Source organism: Dama dama, chromosome 17 (genome assembly GCF_033118175.1).
Source record: "Dama dama isolate Ldn47 chromosome 17, ASM3311817v1, whole genome shotgun sequence".
NCBI lineage: Eukaryota > Metazoa > Chordata > Mammalia > Artiodactyla > Cervidae > Dama > Dama dama.
Window position 1 is genome coordinate 44,590,459 of NC_083697.1, and position 26,686 is coordinate 44,617,144.

Here is a 26,686-nt window from a genome sequence, read left to right on the forward strand (position 1 = left end):
ACATAGTGTTGGAAGTTCTGGCCACAGCAATCAGAGCAGAAAAAGAAGTAAAAGGAATCCAGATAGGAAAAGAAGAAGTGAAACTCTCGCTGTTTGCAGATGACATGATCCTCTACATAGAAAACCCTAAAGACTCTACCAGAAAATTACTAGAGCTAATCAATGAATATAGTAAAGTTGCAGGATATAAAATTAACACACAGAAATCCCTTGCATTCCTATATACTAACAATGAAAAAACAGACAGAGAAATTAAGGAAACAATACCATTCACCATTGCAACAAAAAGAATAAAATACTTAGGAGTATATCTACCTAAAGAAACAAAGGACCTATACATAGAAAACTATAAAACACTGATGAAAGAAATCAAAGAGGACACAAACAGATGGAGAAAACATACCGTGTTCGTGGATTGGAAGAATTAATATTGTCAAAATGGCTATTCTACCCAAAGCAGTCTATAGATTCAATGCAATCCCTATCAAGCTACCAACGGTATTTTTCACAGGTACTAAATTTCATTCACTCTGAGCTATCATTTTTTTTCTCTTTTTAAAAATAGCTTACAGTTGTTTTGTCTTCATGTTCACTGATCCTCTCTTCAGTACAGTTTTATTTTTTTAAGCCCATTCCATGAATTTTCCTTAAAAAAATCTTATATTGTATTTTCAGTTCTGGAAGCTAAATCTGCTGATTTCTATAGGTTCAGTTTCTCTTCTGAAACATCTCTGCTGTATGTTTCCCATAACCCTTAAATATATTTATAACTGTTTAAAATCCTTACTTTGTAATTCCAGGTTCTCAGTCATTTCTAATTTAGTTTCTATGACTGATTTTTATCCTAGGGTTCACATTTCTTTGCTAGTTTAGTATCTGTTGACTGGTTGCCAGATGGTATGTTTGTTATGTACTTGAATATTATTGTTATGTAGTGCCTTTAAAGCCTGTTAGAAGTTTGTTCTATGTTTTTGTTTTTTTTGTTAGATTCTTAAGTCATTTTCTATTCACCTTGATTCTTATGAAGTTTGATTTTAAATTTTATTAAGATACTTCTAGCATAACTTTTGGTCTTCTGATACTTTAGTCTTACTATTAATACTAAGATGTGAGCTTCTGAGATCCCTACTGGATTATCTAAATGCTAAGCAAAGTCTCTCTACTGTAGGTAGTTAGAAAGCTAATGTCTTCAGCCCTGTATGTGTTTTGAGGATTTTTCAATATTTGCTTGATAGTTTTTGGTTGGTTTGTTGGTTTTGTCCAGTTCTGTAACAATTCTCCGTGCATGTATAGTTTAGAATTCAGACAACTCAAGGAGACTCCTGCAGAGTTCTGGAACTCTTTCTCTGAGTAGCTCCTTCATCTTTAGTACACTGACCCACGAATTTCAACCCTTTTGATTTCTCTGAACTCTGTTTTTCCTCAGCTCAATGAAATATCATCTCTTTTTATCATCTCTGTGGTTCTCCCCTCCATGCCTGTAGTTAGCATTTCTAAGAAAAAGGCAAGCTTTATTTATTTAGATATTTATTTAAGCTGCATCGCTTGGCTTGCGGGAACTTAGTTACCTGACCAGAGGTTGAACCTCTGCCACTTGCAGCGGAAGTACAAAATCTTAACCACAGAACCACCGGAAGCAACCCTGGGGTGGGAGGCGGGTGGGGGAGGAACAACAAAGCAGGAAGCATAACTCTTCCAGACTCCAGACAAAAATACAAAGCTGCAGCAGTCAAAATAGTGTGCTATTGGTATCAAAACAGACGTATGGATCAATGGAGCAGAATAGAGAACACAGAAGTAAACTCACATATCTATGGTCAATTAATTTTTGACAAAGGGGGCAAGAATATAAAATGGGAAAAAAGACAGTCTCTTCCCCAAGTGGTGCTGGGAAAATTGGACAGTTGCATGTGAATCAGTGAAGTTAGAACACACCAAAATGACTTAAAAACTCAAACATAAGATGCGACACCATGAAACTCCAAGCAAGAGAGCAAAGGCAAAACATTGTGATATAAACTGTACCAATGTTTTACTAGGTCAGTCTCTCAAGGCAATAGAAATAAAAACAAAAATAAACAAGTGGGACCTAATCAAACTTACAAACTTTTGCACAGCAAAGGAAACCATACCAAAAAAAAAAAAAAAGAAAAAGAAAGAAAGAAAAGACAACCTATGGAATGGGAGAAAATGTTTGCAAATGATGCAACAGACAAGAGCTTAATCTCTAAAATACACAACAGCTCATACAACTCAAGAGCAGCAAAAAATAAACAGCTCATCAAAAAGTGGGCAGAAGACCTTAATAGACATTTCTCCAAAGCAGACATGCAGAGGGCCAATAAGCACTTGAAAAAATGCTCACCATAACTAATTATTAGAGAAGTGCAAACCAAAACTACAATGAGGTACCACTTCACACCAGTCAGAATGACCATCATTAAGATGTCTAAAATCACTACAATACTGTAAAGTAATTAGCCTCCAATTAAAATAAATTAATTAATTTAAAAAAGAAAAAGAAATGATGGAGAGGTTGTGGAGAAAAGGGAACCCTCCTACTGTTAGTGGGAATATAAGCAACCACTATGGAAAACAGTGTGGAGATTCCTCCGAAAACTAAAAATGGGATTATCATATGTCCCAGAAATCCCACTCCTGGACATATACCAGGACAAAATTATAATTCAAAAAGATACATGCACCCCTATGCTCATAGCAGCACTATTCACAATATCTAAGACATGGAAGCAACCTAAATGTCCACTGACAGATGAATGGACAAAGAAAAATGGTACATGGATACAAAGGATACTACTCAGCCATAAAAAGAACAAAATAATACCATCTGCAGCAACATGGATGCAATTGGAGATTATCATGTAAGTGAACTAGGTCAGAAAGAGAAAAATCAATATTGTATGATATCACTTATTTGTTGAGTCTAAAATATGACACAGATGAAGCTATCTACAGCACGCAAAAAGACTCACAAACATCGAGAACAGACCTGTGGTTTCCAAGGAGAAACGGGGTGGGAGAGGGAAGGACTGGGATTTTAGGATTAGCAGATGTAAACTATTACACGTAGAGGATGGATAAACAAGGTCCTACTGTATAGCACAGGGAACTATACTCAATATTCTATGATAAGTCATTATGAAAAAGAATATTTTAAAAAGATTGTCTATATGGGTATAGTTGAGTTACCTTCCGTACAGCAGAAATTTGCACAACATTTTTAACCAACCATACTTCAATAAAAATTAAATTAAAAAAAGAAAAAGACAAGCTTTTGTTTCATTCCCACTCTCAGGTTTCCAGTCTTGTGTTGACTATTGTTTGTTGGGACTCTGAGCGTGAACACTGTGGTCCCTCGGTATGGTGATGGCTGCAAATATTTGCTGTGAGACCACCCCGTCTTTGTTGCCTAACATTTGGCCTCTGCTTGATCCTTTGAACTCCATATACTATTTAATGTTTTAGAAATAAGCTTCTTCTTTCAGCACCTTCCAATGTTGTTTAGTGCCACATTTATTTGTGAACATAGAGTATGATTTTAAAATAAAAGTCAGTTTATAATTTGTTTAAAACATTGTTTAATAAAAAAACATCTTTTTGATTCAATAAAAGTAAGGAGGCATATTCTCAGCTAACAAGAGCATGTGGACTTTTGAAGACTGCTTATTTTCTGGACTGTCACTGGGATCGTGCAGATTGTATTAATTTACTTGGTAATTTACTTGGTAATTCTCAGCTTCATGTGAGTCATGGCTGACTATGGAATTTTTGGTCTTCTAACAATCTACCAAATGTCTTTCTCCTCTGGTTGAATTTATTTAGTGACATCAGCTTGTTGTGCATCCTTCGCTTAAAGGAGGAGAAGAGAATGGGTGGTTAAATTACTAAATCTCCCAAGTTCTCAAAAGCAATCCCATTCATTGTTACTACTCTTCTAGGCCACTGGGAATGGCAATCCACTCCAATATTCTTTCCTGGAACCATATGTATATATAAACACACACACACACGTATATATATTTAGCTGTTTATATAACTTCTCTAAATATCAGAAATTAATGGCAAATATGGCAGGAAATTTTATACTGGCTTAAATATTAAGCTCCTCTCCCCTCACTTAATAACTGTTTTAATCTCAGAATGTGACCTAATTTATTTCTATAAAGAAATAGATTGTTTGAAGATAAATTAATAATTAGTTAAGGATATTGGGATCAAATAATCTTGGATTTAAGTATGCCATGGAGAGACACACAAATAAGAAAACCAGGTGAACATCAATCAGAGATTAGAATTAAACAACCACAAGCCAAGAACTCTCTGGACCAAATATAAGTTGGAAGAGGAAAGGAAGGATCGTTTACTAGAAACCTCAGAAGAGTGTGGCTCTCCTGATACTTTGATTTTGAACTTCTAGCCTCCAGAACTAAAGAGAGTAAAGGTCTCTTATTTTAAGCCATTAAGTTATGATAATGCATTACGAAAGCTTAGGAAACTCATATAGGTACATTTTTAAAAAATCATTTTAAGATATGGAAAGAAATTAATTAGGTGAGTGGAATTAACAGAAACATGCTATTATATTTAAAATAAAAGGACTTACTGTATAGCACAGGGAACTATATTCAATATTTTGTAATAGCCTATAATAGAAAGGAATCTGTAAAAAAAATACATGTAACCAAATCACTTGGTTGTATATCTGAAACTAATACAATATTGCTAACCAGCTATAAATCAATAAAAATTAAGTAAATAAATAACTGGTTAAAATACATTTAAATTATTTTATATGCTTTATATTAACATATACATCTTTAAGAATCACTTATAAAATATGCTTCTGATGACAAGACGTAGAAATAATATAAGTGGGCTTCAAGACATAATTAACTAAAACAATAGAAAACATTGTATACTTAAATTTTGGCCTCATAATTTGATGGTGGGTTTTAAGAACTGTTTAATGTCTGACTGATTCCATAGTTGGGCAGACCATAGTAAACCTATAAAAATGTTGAGATTGCCAGTCCATTATCATTAAAATTGTTTCTTCCCCAAAATGTCTTATGATCACAACTCTGATTACAGGAAATTTCAAAATGAATTATTTTTGTATGGAGTTTTGTATGGGTGAGAAAGTGGCTGTTCTACATTTCCCAGCTTTCCAAGAATGAAGAACTCTGTAATTGACTCAATCAACTTGGAAATTACTATATCAAATACTCTGGCTAAGTGCATCCCTTATATGATACTAATTGAAGAAGAAACTAAATTTTGCTACCAGCTCATTATCTGCAGTGAAGTGACCACCATCCAGTAGGATAATATTACTTAAATTGTGAGTTCCAGAAGAAAATAGTAGGTATTTCCTCCAATAAAATGTTCTGTGGTAAAAAAATATGCAGTTAAATTTAAATATATTTCTTTAAGAAATCTTTATAGTCTTTAAGAAACTATCATGTACTGTGAATCTTTTTTAAGAAAACCAAGCACTATTTCTCAAATTCATTTACCCTTTTAACACTATTTTCATAGAACACAGTATTTGTAGCAACTCCCAAGTATGAGTGTTCTGGGGAGTATAGTTTGGAATTAGCTCTCTAGCAATTGGCAGTATCATGGACTTTTACAGTAATAATGACATAATATTTATACTAACATAATACTTTGTTACTCTTTCATAATACATAAAACTAGCTCTTAGATTAATAGTTCCTTTGTTTTAAGCCCTGTTCTAGACTTTTAATTTTGTTACATGATGTAATCGTCTCAATAATCTTGTGAGCTAGGTAACACTATCTCCATTTAGCATACTTAAATTAACATGCCAAATGTACCATAACTGTTCGTGTTAGAATAGGAGTTTGGAACTCATGTAATCTAGTTACATAGTTTTTCATTTTAATTGATAAGTGTGGGCAAATATTAACACTTGATTTTGCTGTTCAGTCACTCAGTCTTATCAACTCTTTGTGACCCCGTGAACAGCAGAACTGAGTTTGTTCACACTCATGTCCATTGAATTGATGATGCCATCCAAACATCTTGTCCTCTATCGCCACCTTCTTTTGCTCTCAATCTTTCCCAATTTCAGAGTCTTTTCCAATGAGTTGGCTTTTCACATCAGGTGGCCAAACTATTGGAGCTTCAGCATCAGCATCAGTCTTTCCAATGAATATTCAGGGTTGATTTCCTTAGGAGTGACTGGTTGGATCTCCTTGCTGTTCAAGAAACTCTCAAGAGTCTTCTCTAGCACCACAGTTTGAAAGCATTAATTCTTCAGCCCTCAGCCTTCTTTATGGTCCAACTCTCACATCAATACATTACAACTGGAAAAACCGTAACTTGACTATATGGACCATTGCCAGCAAAATGATGTCTCTGCTTTTTAACACACTGTCTAGCTTGTCATAGCTTTTCTTCCAAGGAGCAAGTGTCTTTTAATTTTGTGGCTACAGTTACCATCTGCAGTGATTTGGAGCCCAAGCAAAGAAAGTCTGTTGTTCTTTCCATTATTTTCCCACCTATTTCCCATGAAGTGATGGAACCAGATGCCCTGATCTTTGTTTTTTTGAATGTGGAGTTTTAAGTCAGCTTTTTCTCTCTCCTTTTTCACCTTCATCAAGAGGTTCTTTAGTTCTTCTTCACTTTCTGACGTTAGGGTGGTGTCATCTGTATATCTGAGGTTATTGATATTTCTCCTGGCAATCTTGATTCCAGCTTGTGCTTCATCCAGCCCTGCATTTTGCATAATGTACTCTACATATAAATTAAATAAGCAGAGTGACAATATACAGGCTTGACATACTCCTTTTCCATTTTTGAACCAGTCCATTGTTGCATGTCCAGTTCTAACTGTTGTTTCTTGACCTGCATATAGGCTTTTCAGGAGGCAGGTAAGGTGGTCTGATATTCCCATCTCTTTAAGAATTTTTCAGTTTGTTGTGATCCACACAGTCAAAGGCTTTAACATAATCAACGGAGCAGATTTTTTTTTTTAATTCCTTTGCTTTTCCTGTGATCCCGTGAATGTTGGCAATTTGATCTCCAGTTCCTCTGCCTTTTCTAAATCCACTTGTACATCTGGAGGTTCTCAGTTCACGTACTGTTGCAGCCTAGCTTGAAGGATTTTGAGCATTACCTTGCTATTATATGAAATGAATGCAATTGTGAGGTAGGTTGAATATTCTTTGGTAGATGAGCACAATAAAGAACAAACTGTATGGACCTAACAGAAACAGAAGATATTAAGAAGAGGTGGCAAGAATACATGGGAAAACTGTACAATAAAGGTTTTAATGACCCAGACAACCACGAAATTGTGATCACTCATCTAAAGCCAGTTCATTCTGGCATGTGAAATCAAATGGTTCTTAAGAAGCATTACTACAAACAATGGTAGTTGAGATGACGGCATTCCAGCAGAGCTATTTCAAATCCTAAAGCTTGAGAAAGGCAAAAATAAGCTAAGGAAGCAAATCAGTGTTTCTCAACTATTTTAATGCACATTTGGGAAGTGTAAGAAAGTCAGAGAAGTATATGTATATGTTTTACAGAGCAGTGTCAATCTCCTGAAGTATCCAATGACTATGAGGTAGAGAACCACTTAAATAACGTTTTGTTGTTTAGTTGCAAAATCATGTCCAACTCTTTGCATCTGTAGCCCACCAGTCTCCTCTTCTCATGGGATTTCCCAAACAAGAATATATTAATACTTATTGTTAAGTATTGAGAGTCCGACCCCAGAAACATGAGGCCAAGAATCCCAGTGACTTTTCATGTGTTAACAACAACCTTTCAGTATGACTAAAATTAATGAGTGTCACAAGCAGAAAAATCATGAAAGCAGATTACTGTGCAGTAGAAGCATATGAAACATTTGAGGCTGGGTTCTGGAAAATCAGTTAAATTATTCTGTACCATTCTACAGTATAGACATTTCTGGACAGATTTTGTTTTTGTTTTGACAATTCCTATCTTTATTTCCTGTTCTTTTGTTCAAAAATTCTTTAATAACTGAATATCTTTATTCTTTATTTGTTGTTCTGACAATTCTTATCTTTATTTTTTGTTCATTTACTCAAAAATCTTTGGATAACTGATTATTACTAATGTGAACAAAATAATTGTGATTTGATGGGACAGGACAGGCCTCTAATTTATTTTTGCTCTAATTAAATCTATGTTATTTAGTGTTCTAATTTTAATGTGACTCAGTTTATTATTTGCAGACAAAAATTATAAGTTAAAATTCTGACTGATATAATTTTCAAATTAAAACAGTAAAATAAGTTTTAAATAAATTTAAGCAGATTTTTATTCATTATTTAAACAAGGGAAACTAAATGAGTTTTTTTAATTTAAAAGTATTAGTAGAATAGGACTTGACTGTGCCCAAAGCATATAATTTATTTATAATAGACTATTTAGGATTTTCAGAATAATGGGTGAAATGTGGATTACTTGAATGTAGCCTAGCATAGTGAAATGATGTGGAAATGGGAGAAAGATAAGCCTGAGTTCAAAATAATTTATCTATTCAACAAATATCCATCAAGTCTGTGTTGAGTAGTATAACTTTATGCTACTGAGAGCAGAGAGATTGCATTCTGCTTCCCACTGTATTCTTCAACTATTCTATATCTCAAATAGTTTACTGTTTATTACTTGTCTTGCTTGGAGAAAACTCTATGTGCATAGAAGTAATCATTTTTACATGCCTGATGATTTCCTATAATTACCTGTTCAATTTAAATCGCATGACAATATCCAGACAGCAATTCATTTGGGTCTAGCATAGTGTCTGTGGCTCAATAAGGGTCTATTAAATAATTGCATAAATGAAGAAACAGCTGTGTTCTGAGAGTTAATAAATATTAAAGACATTGTGGTATAATATCAGTGTCTGGTAGATAGCAATCACTAAAAATATATTCTAATTTTTCCTCTTTCACTTTCTATATAATTTTACAAAGCCCAGAAAATCTTAAATTAAAAATAGAATTTCATGTGAATGATAGTTACTGAATTTGAGGTTAGCAAACACCTCTGGGCAAACAGTGTATTTTTCTGAAAGTCTCTTTAGTTCTTGCTTTACTGTTATATTCAGTGTTCTCACATTATATGTTCATGAGTAAAGAAATAGTGATTTACCAAGTCCCCACTGTATAAAGAGCATTGTTTTGAGTTCCATGAGTACCTACTTTAAGGAAGAGCAAGTTCTTCTCAAAAGGAATAATATCAATATTTCAGAGGAGGCAAAGCAAGCTGAGTCCTGAAAAACACTAGCAAAGAAAAAATATATCTGAATATGGCTTTGCAGTGCCAAAAGGAATGCCAGAACAATTGACATGCCTAGAACCAGATGGGCTTACAGTGAAAAGATTCATAGAGGTGAAATTGCTTTTTTCCCATGAAATAGGAGATCTACTTTTTCTGTCACTGGTGCAACACAAGTGGTTTTACATGCATTTTGTTGTTTACTTCCTACATTAACCCGCAGTAAGCATCCATTTTAGATAGCAAAACTGAAGCTCAGAGAGGTTAAATCTTTTTTTTTTTTTTAGGGTCATATATCTTAAAATAACAGAGCCAGAATTTGAGCTTGAGCTCATAACCATTGGTAGAAATCCCAGTAGAAACCATAAGTCTGGTAGAAATCTCAGAAGTAGAAATTAAATGCTTTCAGTTGAACAGAAGTGAAAGCCTGCGTCAAACTCACATACATGTTAAGAGCTGTATTAGTTCTACAAACAGGGGTTCTGGAAGTAAGGCAGCCTGTGTGATTGGTAGATACAATGGTTTAAAGATGTCTTAAGGAATCCAATATTTTCCTTCCTTTTTGCTTAGTTGTGCACTATATATATATATATATTATATATATATAGTGCCAACAAATAAATGTCTGTCTAGTCAAAGCTTTGGTTCTTCCAGTAGTCATGTATGGAAGTGAGAGTTGGACTGTAAAGAAAGCTGAGCACAGAATAATTGATGTTTTTGAATTGTGGTGTTAGAGAAGACTCTTGAAAGTCCCTTGGACTGCAAGGAGATCCACCAGTCCATCCTAAAGGAAATTAGTCCTGAATATTCATTGGAAGGACTGATGTTGAAGCTGAAACTCTAATACATTGGCCACCTGATGCGAAGAACTGACTCATTTGAAATGACCCTGATTCTGGGAAAGATTGAAGGTGGGAGGAGAAGGGGCCGACAGAGGATGAGATGGTTGGATGGCATCACCGACTCAGCTGACATGAGTTTGAGTAAATTCTGGGAGTTGTTGATGGACAGTGAAGCCTGGCGTGCTGCAGTCCATGGGGTCACAAAGAGTCAGACACGACTGAGCAACTGAACTGAACTGAACTGAACTGAACTTATATATATATATATATATACACACACACACAATCAGTGCTAAGGATTTTCAAAGATAGAGACAGAGATAGTAAGAGAGAGAAATATTTCTAAAAGCACCCGATAAAAGCCTTCAGTCCCCTGTGCTTGAATCCCCTCTGAATAAATTCTAGTCACAAGAACCAATTATCTTAGTTCAAGAAAACTGAATTAACCACTAGGAACATGGATGGGGTTACATTAATTGTTTTAGACCGGTGAGAGTCTACTATAGATTTGGGAGTGCAGTCAATCCTACCCAACACCAGGGCAGCTACACATGGTGAAAAGAATCAAATGGGTGGTAGGGAGGGAAAGAACCACTGACCCACTAAAACCACGACATACTTAAGTGAATATATGTGAGCATATGTGCTCAGTCATGTCTGATGCTTTGCATAGCCTGACAGGCTCCTCTGTCCGTGAGATTCTCCAGGCAAGTATACTGGAGTGAGCTGCCATGCACACCTCCAGAGGATCTTCCCAGCCCAGGGATAGAACCCATATCTCCTGCATCTCCTGCATTGACAAGCAGATTCTTGACCTCTGAGCCATTGGGGAAACCTCTAGTTGAACACACTTATGTGCATATTTGATTATTTCAAAATTAATACATCCAATGACATGAGAAACTGTCTCTGTTTTACTAATAATTGTTTTTAAATAATTCACTGCTCTACGTGCGGGTAACTTTTAATTTGGCACATAAATGACCCCAAAAAGACATATCTCTCTGGATTTATAAGTCAATGGCTGTAGAACTATGAATCTAATTATGTGCTTGTTAGAAAAAAATAAAATAAAAGAAATGAGAGTTTTGCTTTGCTAAGGAGGGACAGAGTAAATCTGAAGACTCTAGGGCAATTGAACATTTAAATAAAATTTGGGAAAGTAGAAGTGGCAAGCACATTAACTAATTCATTTCATCCTGAGATAGTAATATTTTTTTTCTGTTATATGTAAAAGAACTGATAAAGCATTTCCCAGAATATAGATGAGTTGAATGTCATAATGATATGGATTCAAATTTGCCTGTTCTCAAGTTCAGACAATGCCATTTCCTGGCTGCATTATTTTGGACATGTAACAGTTTATCTCTCACCCTGTTTCCTCATTTGAAAGTTACTTATAATAGTAGCTGGTCTCCACTGCTGTTGTAAAAAAAGACTGAATAAGATTTTGTATATAATCTGTATACATACATTTATAATTTCTATAAAATGCCTTATATTTATAGGCTAAGTGAATGGTTGATATCAATTTTATTTAGGTTAATAAACTATTAGGCTTCCTAAGATTGTATGCAGGCTTATCCTGCAGAGCCCTCTATCTGCTTGTTATTTCCGATATTCTGCTTAAATTGCTCCTATCCAATGTCATTGTTTCTATCTGTGAAGACTTAAAAGAGGAGTGATAGGAACAAGGATAAACAAGTTATTTTGGCATTCTTGTAAACAGACTTTCATCTTTGATTTGCTTTCTCTTTCCAGGCATTTGTTTATTTGCATAAAGACAAAAAAAATAAAAGCTGCTAAGGGCTACATGCCATGCAATCAGTGGAAAACTTGGCATGACTTTGAAACTTAATGATCAAAGCACTAAGCACCCTAATGGGGTGCCCCCAAATCTTTGGTTTTGTGAAGAGCTAATGATGGGCTTCATGGGATGTTAGCAGGCTTTAATTTAAAGCAAAATGCAGCATGGGCTAAAGGGAAATCTAACATAACATGTTCAAAGGTACTTGATCACTCTTACTTATTATCAAGTGATAGGTACTGATCTTCAAGGGCTTCCCAGGTGGCACAGTGGTAAAGAATCTGCCTGCCAATGCAGGAGATGCAAGAGATTTGGGATTGATCCCTGGGTCAGGTAGATCCCATGGAGTAGAAAATGGCAACCCACTCCAGTATTCTTGCCTGGAGAATTCCATGGACAAAGAAGCCTGGTGGGCTACTGAGAGGTCTCAAAGATTCAGACACGACTGAGCACACAGGCATGCACCGATCTTCAAACATAAAGAACTTCAAATATCTAGTGAAGGGTTGGGCAGTTTTGAATCATCACAATAAGAGAGGCTTTTGAAATCACATGTACCCAAGTCCTTTGCTTCTGCCACCTTAGACAAGCTGTTTGATAACTTGGGGGAGGATCCCATTTCCTCATCTAATAAATTGGTGTGAAAATATAGATCGCAGATTTTTTTGAGCATAAAGTATATAAAGCATGTGTGGCATAGAATAGGCATTTAATATACTTTTTCCTTTGTTAATTTCTTCATTTATATTACTTGTGAAAAATAGGGACAATGCAGTTAACAAGTATATATCTATCTTAATATACACATCTATGGGAATAAAATGGACATGATAGCAGAGTAGGAAGACATTGAGCTCATCTCCCTGAGGCACATCAAATTTAGAACTATTTGCAGAGCAATTACAGATGAGAAAGGCTAGAAGACTATCAGAAAATAGCTTTTACAACTAAAGATCTAAAGCGTGAACCACAGCAAAGCAGGTAGGAAGAGCAGAGATGTGGTATAGTCAAGACCCAAATCCCCAATGGGTAACCCACAAACAGGAGAAGGGCTACAACTGCAGAAGTTCTCCCCAAGTTGTCCAAACCTGACATCAGACTCCCCAGCCCAGGGGTCCTGCAACAGGAAGACAAGTCCCCAGAACACTTGACTTTGAATGCAGCCAGGGCTTTCTCTTTGGAGAGCCATAGAACTATGTGAAATAGTGAAGTGAAACGTGTTAGTCACTCAGATGTGTCCAGCTCTTTGTGACCCTATGAACTGTAGCTCACCAGGCTCCTCTGTCCATGGAATTCTCTGGGGAGGAAATAGATTCCACTCTAAACTGGCGCACAAAAAGTTGCATATGTACCAGGACTCAGGGAGGAAGCATTAATTTGAAAAGAGCCTGAACACAACCACCTGATGATCTTGAAGAGCCTCCAAGAGAGGAGGGAGGCAACTGGAGTTCACCCAGGAGTCATAGATAGTGGTGGCAGTCATTACGGGGAGCTTGTTCAGTCTCAGGGGTACTGGTACTGGGCTGGCAAGTGCAATTCTGAGATCACCCCTCAGGGCCCAGCCCCATCCACCAGCCTGTGGCTCCAGTACTGGGAGCCCAAAGAACTACCCAGGAAGGGACACAGCCCACCCCCTAGAGGGCCAGCTGCCGAGACCTTCTGTGCCACAACCACTCTGGGACCCAGCCCTGTCCACCGGAGAGTCCAGGATCTGGCCCTTCATACCAGGACACTGGTACTAGCACTGTGACCACCTGGGCCTTGTAGCCAGAGACCTTGGGACCTTTCTCTGCTCACCAGTGGGTGTTCATTAGACCAGCTTCATTCACCAGAGGATAGTCATTGGCCCCAGGACCTCCTGGGCATTAGCTCCACTAATGAGTAGGCTGAAACATCAACCCTAGGACCCCCAGAGCCCCTGCAGCCAGAGGCCCCAGGAACCAAATCTACTCACCAATGGGTAGGCACCTGCTCCAAGACCACTATAATCATGCAGCCTATTGTATGAGAACATAGTCCACACACCAGCCCTGGGCCTGATGACCCTCAGCCCTGCCCACCAGTGGGTTAACACCACTCGGTGACCTTGGACCCCTCAGCCAGCCATCCCGGGATCCATCTTCACCCACCAGCCAGATAATGCAAGCCAGAGACCCTGTGACCAGGCTCTGCCCCCCAGTCGGCCAAGACTAGCCTCTGGACCCCCAGCCCAGGATATGGCCCCAGTTACTGATAGTTGTAGACTGATACAACCTCCAAGACACCCTGGACCTCTCAGTCAGCCAAATCTGGATCCAGGGTCACTCACCAGTGGGCCAGCACCAGTTTTTGGACACACTAGATCCTATAGTCAGTCATGTCAGGAAGGCTGACACTAGATCCATGATCCCCCACCCCTAAATCCTGCAGCTACCCACCCTAGAGCCAAGCTACACCCACCACTGGGCCAGCACTGGCCTAAGGATCGCCTGCACAGTACCTCTGCCTGCCACCTTCTGACCTGGCACTTCCCACAACTGGCAGCCTCTGCACAAGGCAGGGCTTGGCAACCAGCTGGACTGGGGCCTAGTCCTGCAAACCAGACTACCCACAGGAGTCAGCCCACCACAACAGAAGAACACACAGTGCCCAGAGGGCAAACCTAGATCATATAGCTCTGATAACCGGGGAGGGGGAATGAACTGTTGGAATGCATAGGCAGTCTCTTACCAGAGGTCACTTCTCCAAGGTCAGAAAATATAAACGGTCTGCCAAATACATAGAAATAAAAACAACAAATTAGGCAAAATGAGTTGACAGACAAATAATTTCCAAATAAAGGAAAAAGATAAAACTACAATACAAAGTAGAGGTAAATAATTTACCCAATAAAGAATTCAAGATAATGACTGTAAGAGTGTTCAAAGAACTTAGGAGAAGTTTGCATGAAAAAAGAGAGAAGTTAGAGGTTTTAACAAAGAGTAAGAAAATAAAACCAATATTCCATTTATAAATATGAGAAGCAGACTCTGTCCTAAGAATATTCTAGGTATTTTATACATAACATTAATCCTCACAACATCCCTAGGAGTTAGGTATGTTTAAGAGCCTCATTCTACAGATAAGGAAACAGACATACAGAGTGGTTGTGTACGTTATCAAAAGTCTTATTAAACTTCAAAAAATTTATTGAAACACATGTTTCAAGTTAACATTACATGTCTCCTTTATAATTCTGTTAATAATGTTAATAGTACTTTTCATACAGACTTTCAAAACAAATCTCTTTGGTATTACAGTCCTGGGGATCAACCAAAATTGTACAAATAGCCTCCTATAGTTTTAGTACATTATTGAATTACCAAAAAATATAATTAATCCAGAATTTATTTTAAAATATGGTATAATATAGGGACTTAATTTTACTTTAATAAAGGACTATAAATACCACTAAGCTAAATGAATACTTCTCTGCTAATACAATGTCATTTAACTTTTGTCACTTTATATCATGTTTTTATAACTTAAGAAAATCTTTGTGCTGTTTTTAAAACTGTTTTCCTAATGTTTCTTCTATATTCATAGGCATGAATGAGTTTTAAAATCAATTTATCAAAATCCATTAAAAATAACAAAATGTTTTTCAATTTTGTTAAATATATAAATTCTTTTCAAGAGATGGTCACTTTATTATATCATCATCCTGTTCAAAGACATTCTCTCTCCATTTATTTGCCTAATATTTATGTTCATATTGTCCACACTTGGTGAAGTTAGTTCTTAGTTTTATTTTTCCCCTTTTTATTACACATCTGATTTTTTAAAATTAAATGTAAAGTTATTACCAATTTTTAAGAAAGAAAATTAGTTTTTGAGAAATTTCTGATAACAAGAAATTTTAAGCATTGCAGAAAATTATGGTATTAACTCCGATACTCAGACACATTATGTTGTTTTTTTTTCCTAAATTGCTATGTAAATAACAATGATGACTATGGTCTTCCATTTTTATCTTTGATTTTACAGATTAACATGCTTCTAGTTTTTTGTCACTATATACCATTTTAGCTCTTGATTTAAGACATTATTGGGGAAGGGGCAGCAGGTGCAGTTTTGGACCACGATGGTGGCAAGAAGTCCCTGAAGCAGCCCCAAAGTACGGAGATGGATAAGGAGGATAAGGCAATCAAACAGAAACAAAAGGAAAAGCAGAAGAAACACAAGAACTAAAAGCAAAGGCTATAGATATAGGTCCCCTAGCCACAGGTGGAATTAAGGAATCTGGCAAAAGTAAGCTATTCCTTGTACCTAAGGCAATGATGATCTTTAATTCTATTCTTGATTAAACATCTGGATCCTCTGCCATAACATCTGCTGCTACTAATAGCTAAAATGAAGTGTTGTCTAGGAACCTAATATACATTTAGGAATAAACTTTTGTGAAGAAAAAAAATCATACAGTGGCTCATCTTGTCATTAGTTCTTCTCTACCTAATCATTATTTCTTTCTACCTTAGCTATGAGATCCACATAAACACCACCCAGAATCCTGACAGTGTGTTCTTAAGTCCTTGATCCATCCTGAATTCTGTAATGCCTGGAATTAACTCAACTTATTTGGAAAAAAAAATACATTATTATTCTTTAGTAACATTTATATAAATAAAATGTATATTCTTATAACAATAAAATATATTTTATTGAAAAATGAATGTTATGAAAAGCTTTTGAATTTATTAAAACAATTATATGTTAGTTTTATTTCTGTTATGTATAGAACATGTTACATACTTTTGATAAATGGATTATAAAATGAATTCAAGATTATTTTCTTCCATGATATCAATGATTATCATTTAAATTTCCCTTATATCTTGTCCTCTTTGTGGACTAGTATTTCTCTACATCTGAGCATATATCAGTTCAGTTCAGTTCAGTCGCTCAAGTTGTGTCCAACTCTTTGTGACCCCATGAACCACAGCATGCCAGGCCTCCCTGTCTATCACCAACTCCTGGAGTTCACCCAAACCCATGTCCACTGAGTCGGTGATGCCATCGAACCATCTCATCCTGTGTCGTCCCCTTCTCTTCCTGCCCTCAATCTTTCCCAGCATCAGGGTCTTTTCAAATGAGTCAGCTCTTCACATGAGGTGGCCAAAGTATTGGAGTTTCAGCTTCAACATCATTCCTTCCAATGAACACCCAGGACTGATCTCCTTTAGGATGGACTGGTTGGATCTCCTTGCAGTCCAAGGGGCTCTCAAGAGTCTTCTCCAACACCACAGTTCAAAAGCATCAGTTCTTTGGCACTCAGCTTTCTTTATAGTCCAACTCTCACATTCATACATGACCACTGGAAAAACCATAGCCATACTGGATGGACCTTTGTTGACAAAGTAATGTCTCAGCTTTTCAATATGCTGTCCAGGTTGGTCATAGCTTTCCTTCCAAGGAGTAAGCGTCTTTTAATTGCATGGCTGCAGTCACCATCTGCAGTGATTTTGGAGCCTAGAAAAGTAAAGTCTGCCACTGTTTCCCCATCTATTAGCCAGGAAGTGATGGGACTGGGTGCCATGATCTTAGTTTTAGCTTCTGCATATTGAGTTTTAAGCCAGCCTTTTCACTCTCCTCTTTAACTTTCATCAAGAGGCTCTTTTTTTTTTTTTTCATTCATTTTTATTAGTTGGAGGCTAATTACTTTACAATATTGTAGTCGTTTTTGTCATACATTGACATGAATCAGCCATGGATTTACATGTATTCCCCATCCCGATCCCCCCTCCTACCTCCCTATCTACCCGATCCCTCTGGGTTTTCCCAGTGCACCAGGCCCAAGCACTTGTCTCATGCATCCAACCTGTGTTGGTGATCTGTTTCACCATAGATAATATATGTTTCGATGCTGTTCTCTTGAAACATCCCACCCGCGCCTTCTCCCACAGAGTCCAAAAGTCTGTTCTGTACATCTGTACACATCAAGAGGCTCTTTAATTCTTCTTTACTTTCTGCCATAAGGGTGGTGTCATCTACATATCTGAGGTTATTGATATTTCTCCTGGCAATCTTGATTCCAGCTTGTGCTTCATCCAGCCCAGCGTTTCTCATGATGTACTCTGCATACAAGTTAAATAAGCAGGGTGACAATATACAGCCTTGATGGACTCCTTTTCCTATTTAGAATCAGTCTGTTGTTCCATGTCCAGTTCTATCTGTTGCTTCCTGACCTGCATACAGGTTTCTCAAGAGGCAGGTCAGGTGGTCTGGTATTCCCATCTCTTTCAGAATTTTCCACAGCTTATTGTGATCCACACAGTCAAAGGTTTTGGCATAGTCAATAAAGCAGAAATAGATGTTTTTCTGGAACTCTCTTGCTCTTTCAATGATCCAACGGATGTTTGCAATTTGATCTCTGGTTCCTCTGCCTTTTCTAAAACCAACTTAAACATCTGGAAGTTCACGGTTCACTTATGTATAGTGAGGAACAATAACCACACATTTTTACTTCTAAATCACTACCAGTGCCATTATTGTAGACGTTATAGCAAATGAGTGTTTGTTCTTTCATGTTAATTCCTTTGAGACTTAGAACCAAATGACTAAACTTCATTGCTTTTAATAGTTCAACTGAACCCTATAAGTCCGGCAAACTCATAGAGAGAAATTTCTGAATTATCTCAGGTTCATCAAGACTAGAAGATCTCATTTATATAATTTCTTTTTAAATTACATATATAACCGATGTCACACAATAAAGAGTGAACTCATGATTGCTGAGGAGAAAGGATAGTTGGGGAGTTTGGGATTGTCATGTACAAACTGCTATTTTTAAAATGGATGGCTAACAAGGACTTACTGTTTAGCACATAGAACTCTGCTCAATGTTATGTGGCAGCCTGGATGGGAGTGATGTTTACAGGAGAATGGTTACATTTATATGTATGGCTGATTCCCTTCACTGTTGACCTGAAAACATCACAACATTGTTAATCGTCTATACTCCAATAAAAAAAGTTTCCTAAAGAAGACTAGATGATCTCATTACTTATCTAGTCACCTTTGTGTCATATGTCTTCAAAACAAATAGGCATCTCCACCCATCTGGAATGTGTCAATTCATAAACAATTGTAAATCCATTGGTATAGAAGAACTCTTCTGTGCTTTATAGGCTCCTCTCTCAAGAAATGTGAACTGCCTCCTCTGGGGCAATGTCAGAGAACTGTAAATGACAGCTTACAATCAAAAGTCTTCCATGTTAAAATCCATGGTATAGAAGAACATTAGTAATAATGGAGGGGATGCAACCAAATGTGTGGATTACAATTTCACTGTATATAATTTTACTCTAACCCATATCTCATAAAGCCATTTGAATATCTAACACTTTTCACTCCCCTTCTCCACTCTTTCTCATTCCATTTACTATTGTGCTTAATTTTGTGTGTCTAATGCTCTTTCTTCTGCTATTGAATTGAATGGCTTCAAAATGCAGTTCTTTCTATTTCATTCACTACTGCCACTGATTATCTCACTGTTTCTACCATGATTTCTTTTGCTTGTCTGGAATGAAGATTTCTCTCCCCACCAAAGTCTAAATTTTTGTTCATTTCCCAAAGTTATGCAAAATATTTCTGTGCTTTATAGGCTCTTCTCTCAAGAAATGTGAGCTGTTTCCTCTGGGGCAATGTCAGAGAACTGTAAATGACAGCTTACAATAAAAAGTCTTCCATTTTTAAAACAGTAAATTGGTTTTCCAGGGACAGTTCAGGAACCCTGTCAGTAACTGACGTACGAAAGTATTTTCTTGGTATCTACCTTACTCATGACATCTGCTATCTCTGAATATCTGCTGTAAGCCTTGGAATCTGTCCCCTGCTTCAGGATCTTAATTTCTGTGTCTCAGTCCCTAATCACGAGCACTGGTTTTCTTTTGCTCTTTTTTCATTAGACTTAGTCTTCGTGTGTGTAGACCACATATTGGTCCATTAGGATGGCTTCATATTCCCAAAGTGGATTTACCAATTAAGATTCTTCTTTATTACCAATACTTAACCTTCTATTTATCCTGGTACACCTTTGGGTTCATTTCTGCCTTCTACAAGTATGCTAAAGGTATTACATATCTATCAATAAACTAGGTGGTCCAACAAAGTAGTATGGTTTGTAGCTTTATCAGAGCCATGGTTAGTTTAATTATGATATGACTTTACTGTTGGAAAAACATAAAGTTTGGAAATGATATCATTTGAACTTCATAAGAGCACAGAAAATTGTATTTCATTTTACAAGGGAAAATCAAAGTAAGCCTCAAGAAATACCCTATGTGACCTGCTTATAGTCACACTGCAAGTGAATAAAACAACTTGTGTTTCTCCTTAGGCTTTTTGTCTTTCATTGCTAAGAAATTAAATTCTCAATGTTGATTTTGGGGCATGAGGCATTGTCTTGACTAGTTTACACATGTCTTATTTGAACCTAGATATTTTTTTTTAAACCAACGCATCCTTCTTCCAAACTAATTCCTTCTCTTATATTGTCAATATTCTCCTAGAAATCAGGGAGGTTTAATTTAACCCATTGCTACACCCATCTCTACATCACACATCCATTTGTCATGACCTAATAATGACTCTAAGCCTAAGTATTTCTGGAATTTATCTTCCAACACAACAACCTTACTTTCATTACACTAGTTCAGAACTCATGACTCTTCATGGAAGTCACTGCAGTGTCTTCCCAATTCGCCATCTTATTTCCAGAGATTTCCTCTCCTGTGCGGGTCACAGTCAAAGCTTATTAAAATAGATGCAAGATTACTTATGAACTGACTGACCTCTTTCTCCCTCACCAGTCCCATCATGTGGTATTCGTTGCCTCATGGTCTATGCTTTTAGAAACCCTGAATTACCTCTTTTCTCCTCAGGTTACCAAGCTTTCTCTCATCTGTGTGCTGTCTGTATTCTGCTCCTTATGTTAGAGATTTATTTTCTTCATTTTCTTCACACACCTCACTCCATTTTGTTCATACACTGTCTTCCTTGTGCCACCTTCACAGACACCGCAGATAACGCCAGTTATGACGTAAGGGGCTCCCCGGTGTTGTTACATTTGCCACGATACCCTGAGCGTGCAGCTATTACTGTACTTAAAGCACTGCTCGATGAGATTCCTATTATCTTTTAATTGACTCACATTATGTATTTATCTCCTTATCTGATAAATAAATATTAATATCAGGTATCTATCTGCTTATATTCTCTCTTCTCTAATTGAATTGCAAGCTTTTAAAGGTGATTGCTATCCCTCACTCACTTGGTCCAGCACACTATAAAGGAGTTCCTTTGTGGAGATAATGTAAAACAGCATGTTGATTTATTATTTAGCTACCTCATTAGGTCATTTGTGATATAAACCATGGTCATTAGTATATATACACATATATCCATGAATGTGAATATGCACAGATATGCATATATGTACCTATGTATATATGTACCTATGCACATATATACAATGCAGACCTACACAACACACACATAAAATATACAGGTGTATCGGATATACATTTGTCTTTTCTCTCTCTGAGAAAATATATTTTTCCATGAATTTTGAAGTGTGAAATATTGATTTGTAGAAATACTTAACCAAAATTCAATATCTGTTTCTAAAATTTAAAACCTTCCCTAGGGATATTGCTTGTGTGGGCCAGCAAAGAGGAACTGAGCCTGAATTAGGATAGAAAGGGGTGGAGTGAGTTGCACGTCTTGCTCAGCTCTTTCCTATTTAGGATAAGTTTGAGGGTTGCTTTGCAGATCCAGCTGTCTACAAGGTGACGTATTTTCTGTCATCTTCCCTGCATTGTTTTATATCTACTAATGCATGTTAAATTCAGGAGACTATAAATGACCAAACTGTTAGAAATATAATCATAAAGTCTGTGCAGTAGAAACGTCTATGCATTGAAGCAAAATGCTATTAGAGTTTCTAGAATACAACTGAAATTGGTAATGGTGTTTCAAGTACCGAATATACACAGATATTTTGAGAATTGTTAAATAAGAGATAAATTGAATTTCTTGGAAAATATATTAGACTTTTGGATGGAGTGCCTGAGACATTTGACTCTTGTATGTATTTGGGCTTCCATGGCTCAGATGGTAAGAATCCACCTGGAATGCAGGAGACTCAAATTCAATCATTGAGTCAGGAAGATCCCCTGGAGAAGGGAATGGCTACCCACTCCAGTATTCTTGCCTGGAGAATTCCGTGGACGAAGGAGCCAGGTGGATTATGGCCCATGGGGTTGCAAAGAGTCAGACACGACTGAGTGCCTGAGCACAAAGCACAATGAACACATGATTATTTTTCTCATTTAAAATAAAGGGATACAGAATTCCACAATCTAAAGCTTTGCTAACTCCTTTTGTTAAAAAATTTATGTTTGTACATTCAGAGGAATATGTACACCACACACACACACACACATAATTGCACATATTATACACACATCATATATGATCATACATATTTACATACATGTGTGCATATACATGTGTTTACATGTGAATATACAAGATAATATATAATGCACATATGTGTATCATATGAGCCAAAGCCATATTATAATCCAACTCTTTAATACTATTTTCCTGATTATATGATATGAAAGATTTCAATGAAACTTAAATCCCTACTTATTAAATGAACCTACATTAGAATATTGTTCTAATATTTCTTTACTTTATATTCTAATTATATATTAGAATATATATACCAATCATATTTTTATATCTGTGTCAATTTAATCATTTTTGTAGTCTCTTGTAATAAGAGCCTCCATCTTATGATCAAAGCATCTCCTTTTAAATTATATGTAAAGTATCCAAATATAGTCTTTTTGAGGTTATTTAGGGCTGTGGACTGGGGTATTATGTTAAGGAGAATGAAACACTTGATATTTCTTATTGTCTTCTACATATCTGTAGCTGGGACCTACAAAGCCTTCCAGGTTTCTGAAAGACTAGAATAATGCATATCAAGCACCACTTTCTCCAAGTCAAAATTCTCACTAAATCTGAATGCCAAGCACCTCATCTGCTAATTAACGCCATCTGCAAATTCCAAGTCTAGAATTTCCTTTGATTTATTTCATGTTCAGGCTTAAACAATTCTGTAGGGAAGTAAGTATCCTCATTTCATCAATCCTAATAAAGCTCAATTTATTCAAATCCCTTGAAAGAACTTGAGCATCTCATATTTAAGACATAGTGATTATTCCTAATCCTTGTTAAGCAAATCACTATAACTGCTATATTGTTGACTTCTACAGAAGCATATTCAGGGTTGAGAGAATTCTTTTTCCCTCACTTGACAGGATCATAGTGTAGTGAATGCAGCTCTAGATCAGTAGTTCTCGTACTCAACCAATAAGCAGAAGCATCAGAATCACTTGGAGACCTTATTAAAATGCAAGCTGCTGAGCCGAACCTCCCAGACTGTCAAAGTCAGTAAGTCTGCGGGTGCAGTCAAAAATGTGCATTTCCAACAAGTCCTTTCTTAGGAGAGACTGACCTGCTTTCCCCAGACTGTTCTTTGAGAACGGCTCCTCAAGGTCAAAAATCTGACACTCTTCTTATTCTTTATTATTTTTAAAAATGTTTAAGTTGATCCCTTATTTTCATGGAGCTTCAAGTTTCTCATCAGCACTTGAAATGTAATATATGCTCATTAGAACCAAGTACTGCCAGGTAGCTAAGAAGGAGCAGATATACAAATGGACAATGATCAAACCATGTATAAGAACAGGACTCTGGAAAGGACTAAGTGTGTCCCTCTCAAATATTCTTGTATTTAAATCTTAACCCCAAAAGGGGTGGTAATAGGGGGTAAAGCATTTTGGAGGTAATTAGATCAGGAGGGTGGAACCCTTATAAATGGGATTGCATGCATGCTAAGTCGCTTCAGTTGTATCTGACTCTTTGTGACCCTATGAGCTATAGTCTCCATGCTCCTCTGTCCATGGGATTCTCCAGGCAAGAATACTGGAGTGGGTTGCCATGCCCTCCTTGAGGAGATCTTCCCCAGCCAGGTGTTGAACCCATGTCTCTTGTGCCTACCTCATTGGTAAGTGGGTTCTTTACTACTAGTGCCACCTGAGAAGCACATAAACGGGATTGTGTTAGGTCTGTGCAACCCTATGGACCATAGCTCTCCAGGCTCCTCCATCCATGGGATGCTCTAGGCAAGAATACTGGAGTGGGTTGTCCTGCCCTCCTCCAGGGGATCTTCCCTGGTAAAAAGGAACTCAGAGAACTCTCTCTCCCCCTTCTGCCATGTGAGGACACAAGGAGATGACTGCCTGTGAAGAAGTGGGCCCCCAACAGACATGAGGTTGTCAGCTTCTTAATCTTGAGCTTTTCAGCCTCCAGATCTGTGAGAAAGAAATGTTTGTTTAAGTTACCCAGTCTATGATACTTCTGTTGTAGCACCTGAACATATAATGACAAACTTTGACCCAAAACCTCCATAGCAATCATCCCAGGAAGTCAAATCACAACCTCTGCACCAGTTAGTGAAGAATGTCAGGGCTTGGGGACTTCTCAGGTGGTGCTAGCGGTAAAGAACCTGCTTGCCAAAGTGGAAGGTGTAAGAGATGCAGGTTCAATCCCTGGGTCAGGAAGATTCCTTGTAGGAGGGCTTGGCAACCCATTCCAGTATTCTTGCCTGAAGAATCCCATGGACAGAGGAGCCTGGTAGGCTACCATCCATAGGGTCACAAACAGTTGGACACGACTGAGCATGCATGCATACATGTCAGGACTTGGGCAATAACTCCAAGCTTTGCTATGTTTTGTCCCCGTTTCCACTGCAGGTCTAACTAAAGAAAGATGATCTCCAAACCAATCACAGAAGATGTTTGCTTTCTAGTTAGCCTACTTCGGCTTCCCCATGCCAACAGTCTCCAAACTGCACATAGCTGAAACCGCCTTTATTCACTATAAAACGTTCCTACTCTTCTGTCTGCCTTTGGGTCTTTGCCAAACACATTTGGTGGTGGCTGACTCTCCTGCTGTAATAAACTCTGTATCAATAGTCACTTTTTTTTTCACATTTGGGTGGTCTTCATTTATTTCCACAGCTAGAACTGAACCAATTATACCTCAATAAAAAATTAAACTTAAAAAACATAAAAATAGACCTACCATATGATATGGCTATTCCATTCTTAGGTCTCCCCACAGAGAAATAAAAGCACATATTCAAGTAAAAATATAAGAATGCATATAGAATATTTATTTATTCCTTCCCAAAACAGAAATGCTCATAATGTCCTTCAACAAGTGAATGGATAACAAATTGTGCTATAGCTATGAAGTGGAATAATGTTCATAATAAAAAGAAAGAGTCTGAAACATATAACATGGATGGGATAATTATCAGTTCAGTTGCTCAGTCGTGTCCGACTCTTTGCAACCCCATGGACTGCAGCATGCCTGGCTTCCCATCACCAACTCCAGGGAACTCCAGGATAATTACACTAGTGAAATAAAATCAGAGGGAAGTAAAAGAATACATACTTTTATGTATATGAAATTCCAGAAAATGCAAAGTAATCTGTATTGACAGAAATCTTACTTGCGATTGTATGGAAACAGAATAGGTTGGAAGTGAAAGACAAGAGGGAGTGATTATATCAGGTACCGAGGAGAACTTTAGGGGCGATATTTTCTTTATTATGTTGATTGTGGTGAGGTTTTCACCTGTGTATACGTATGTTAAAACATAGCAAATTGTGTATTTTAAATATATGAATTTTATTGTCTATAAATTATACCTCGACAAACAAATAATTACAAAACAAAACTAAATATGATGGGGACTCCAGAGATTCTTTCAAATTATTTGTTTGATCTTGGCTTGAAACACTTGAACACTATTCTCTCAAATCTATAAAATTATTGCTACATAGTACAGTCTTCTGTGTTGTCATGGGTGTATTTTCCAGGGAACTTTTGGTAAAATTCCATATGTTATACCCCCCTGCCAATGGAGAAAGGGAGAAAGAAAAGAAGCGGGTAAGAGGTTAATTTAAATATTTGAAATTTACATACATATGTACAGACAGACTGCTTGAGATATATAGATAGGTAGATGATAGATAGATATAAGACATATTTCAGGAGCATGGAGATCAAATAGTGGGACAGAAATTAGCTTCTTATTTTGTAAACTCACTATGGAAAAATTCAGAATGAAGACAAATATTACCTAGTAATTCATGGTCTTTAAAAGGATAAAAATAATTACTCTGCTTAATTACAGATATAAAAATATCTATTTACCATAAAACTCCATATAGCCTCCCCCTCTCTAAAGTAATGTCTGCCATTAAAACACATATAGGACCGGGTAAATACCGATATATGCTGCTAAAGACGCAGCATGTTTACCACCATAGAAGCCAATGAATACCATACAGCATTCAAGATTTCCCCCAAAGATGTTGTTAAAAATTACATCCTGCAGCTTAAGCACTGTAAAGATATCAAATAAAGAAAGGAAGCACAATGTCTCTTTTTCTTAATTCCTCCCTCCCCATCTTGATACTGAGGCCAGTGAAAACTGTTTTAATTAAATTGGATTGTGTGAATAATCAACCATTCTTTTTCTCTGCCTTCTGCACTGGCACATGAGATGTACTTGTCTCAGAGTGGATTTCACATTTCTTTTTGTCAACATGACAAAAGATGCAACTTG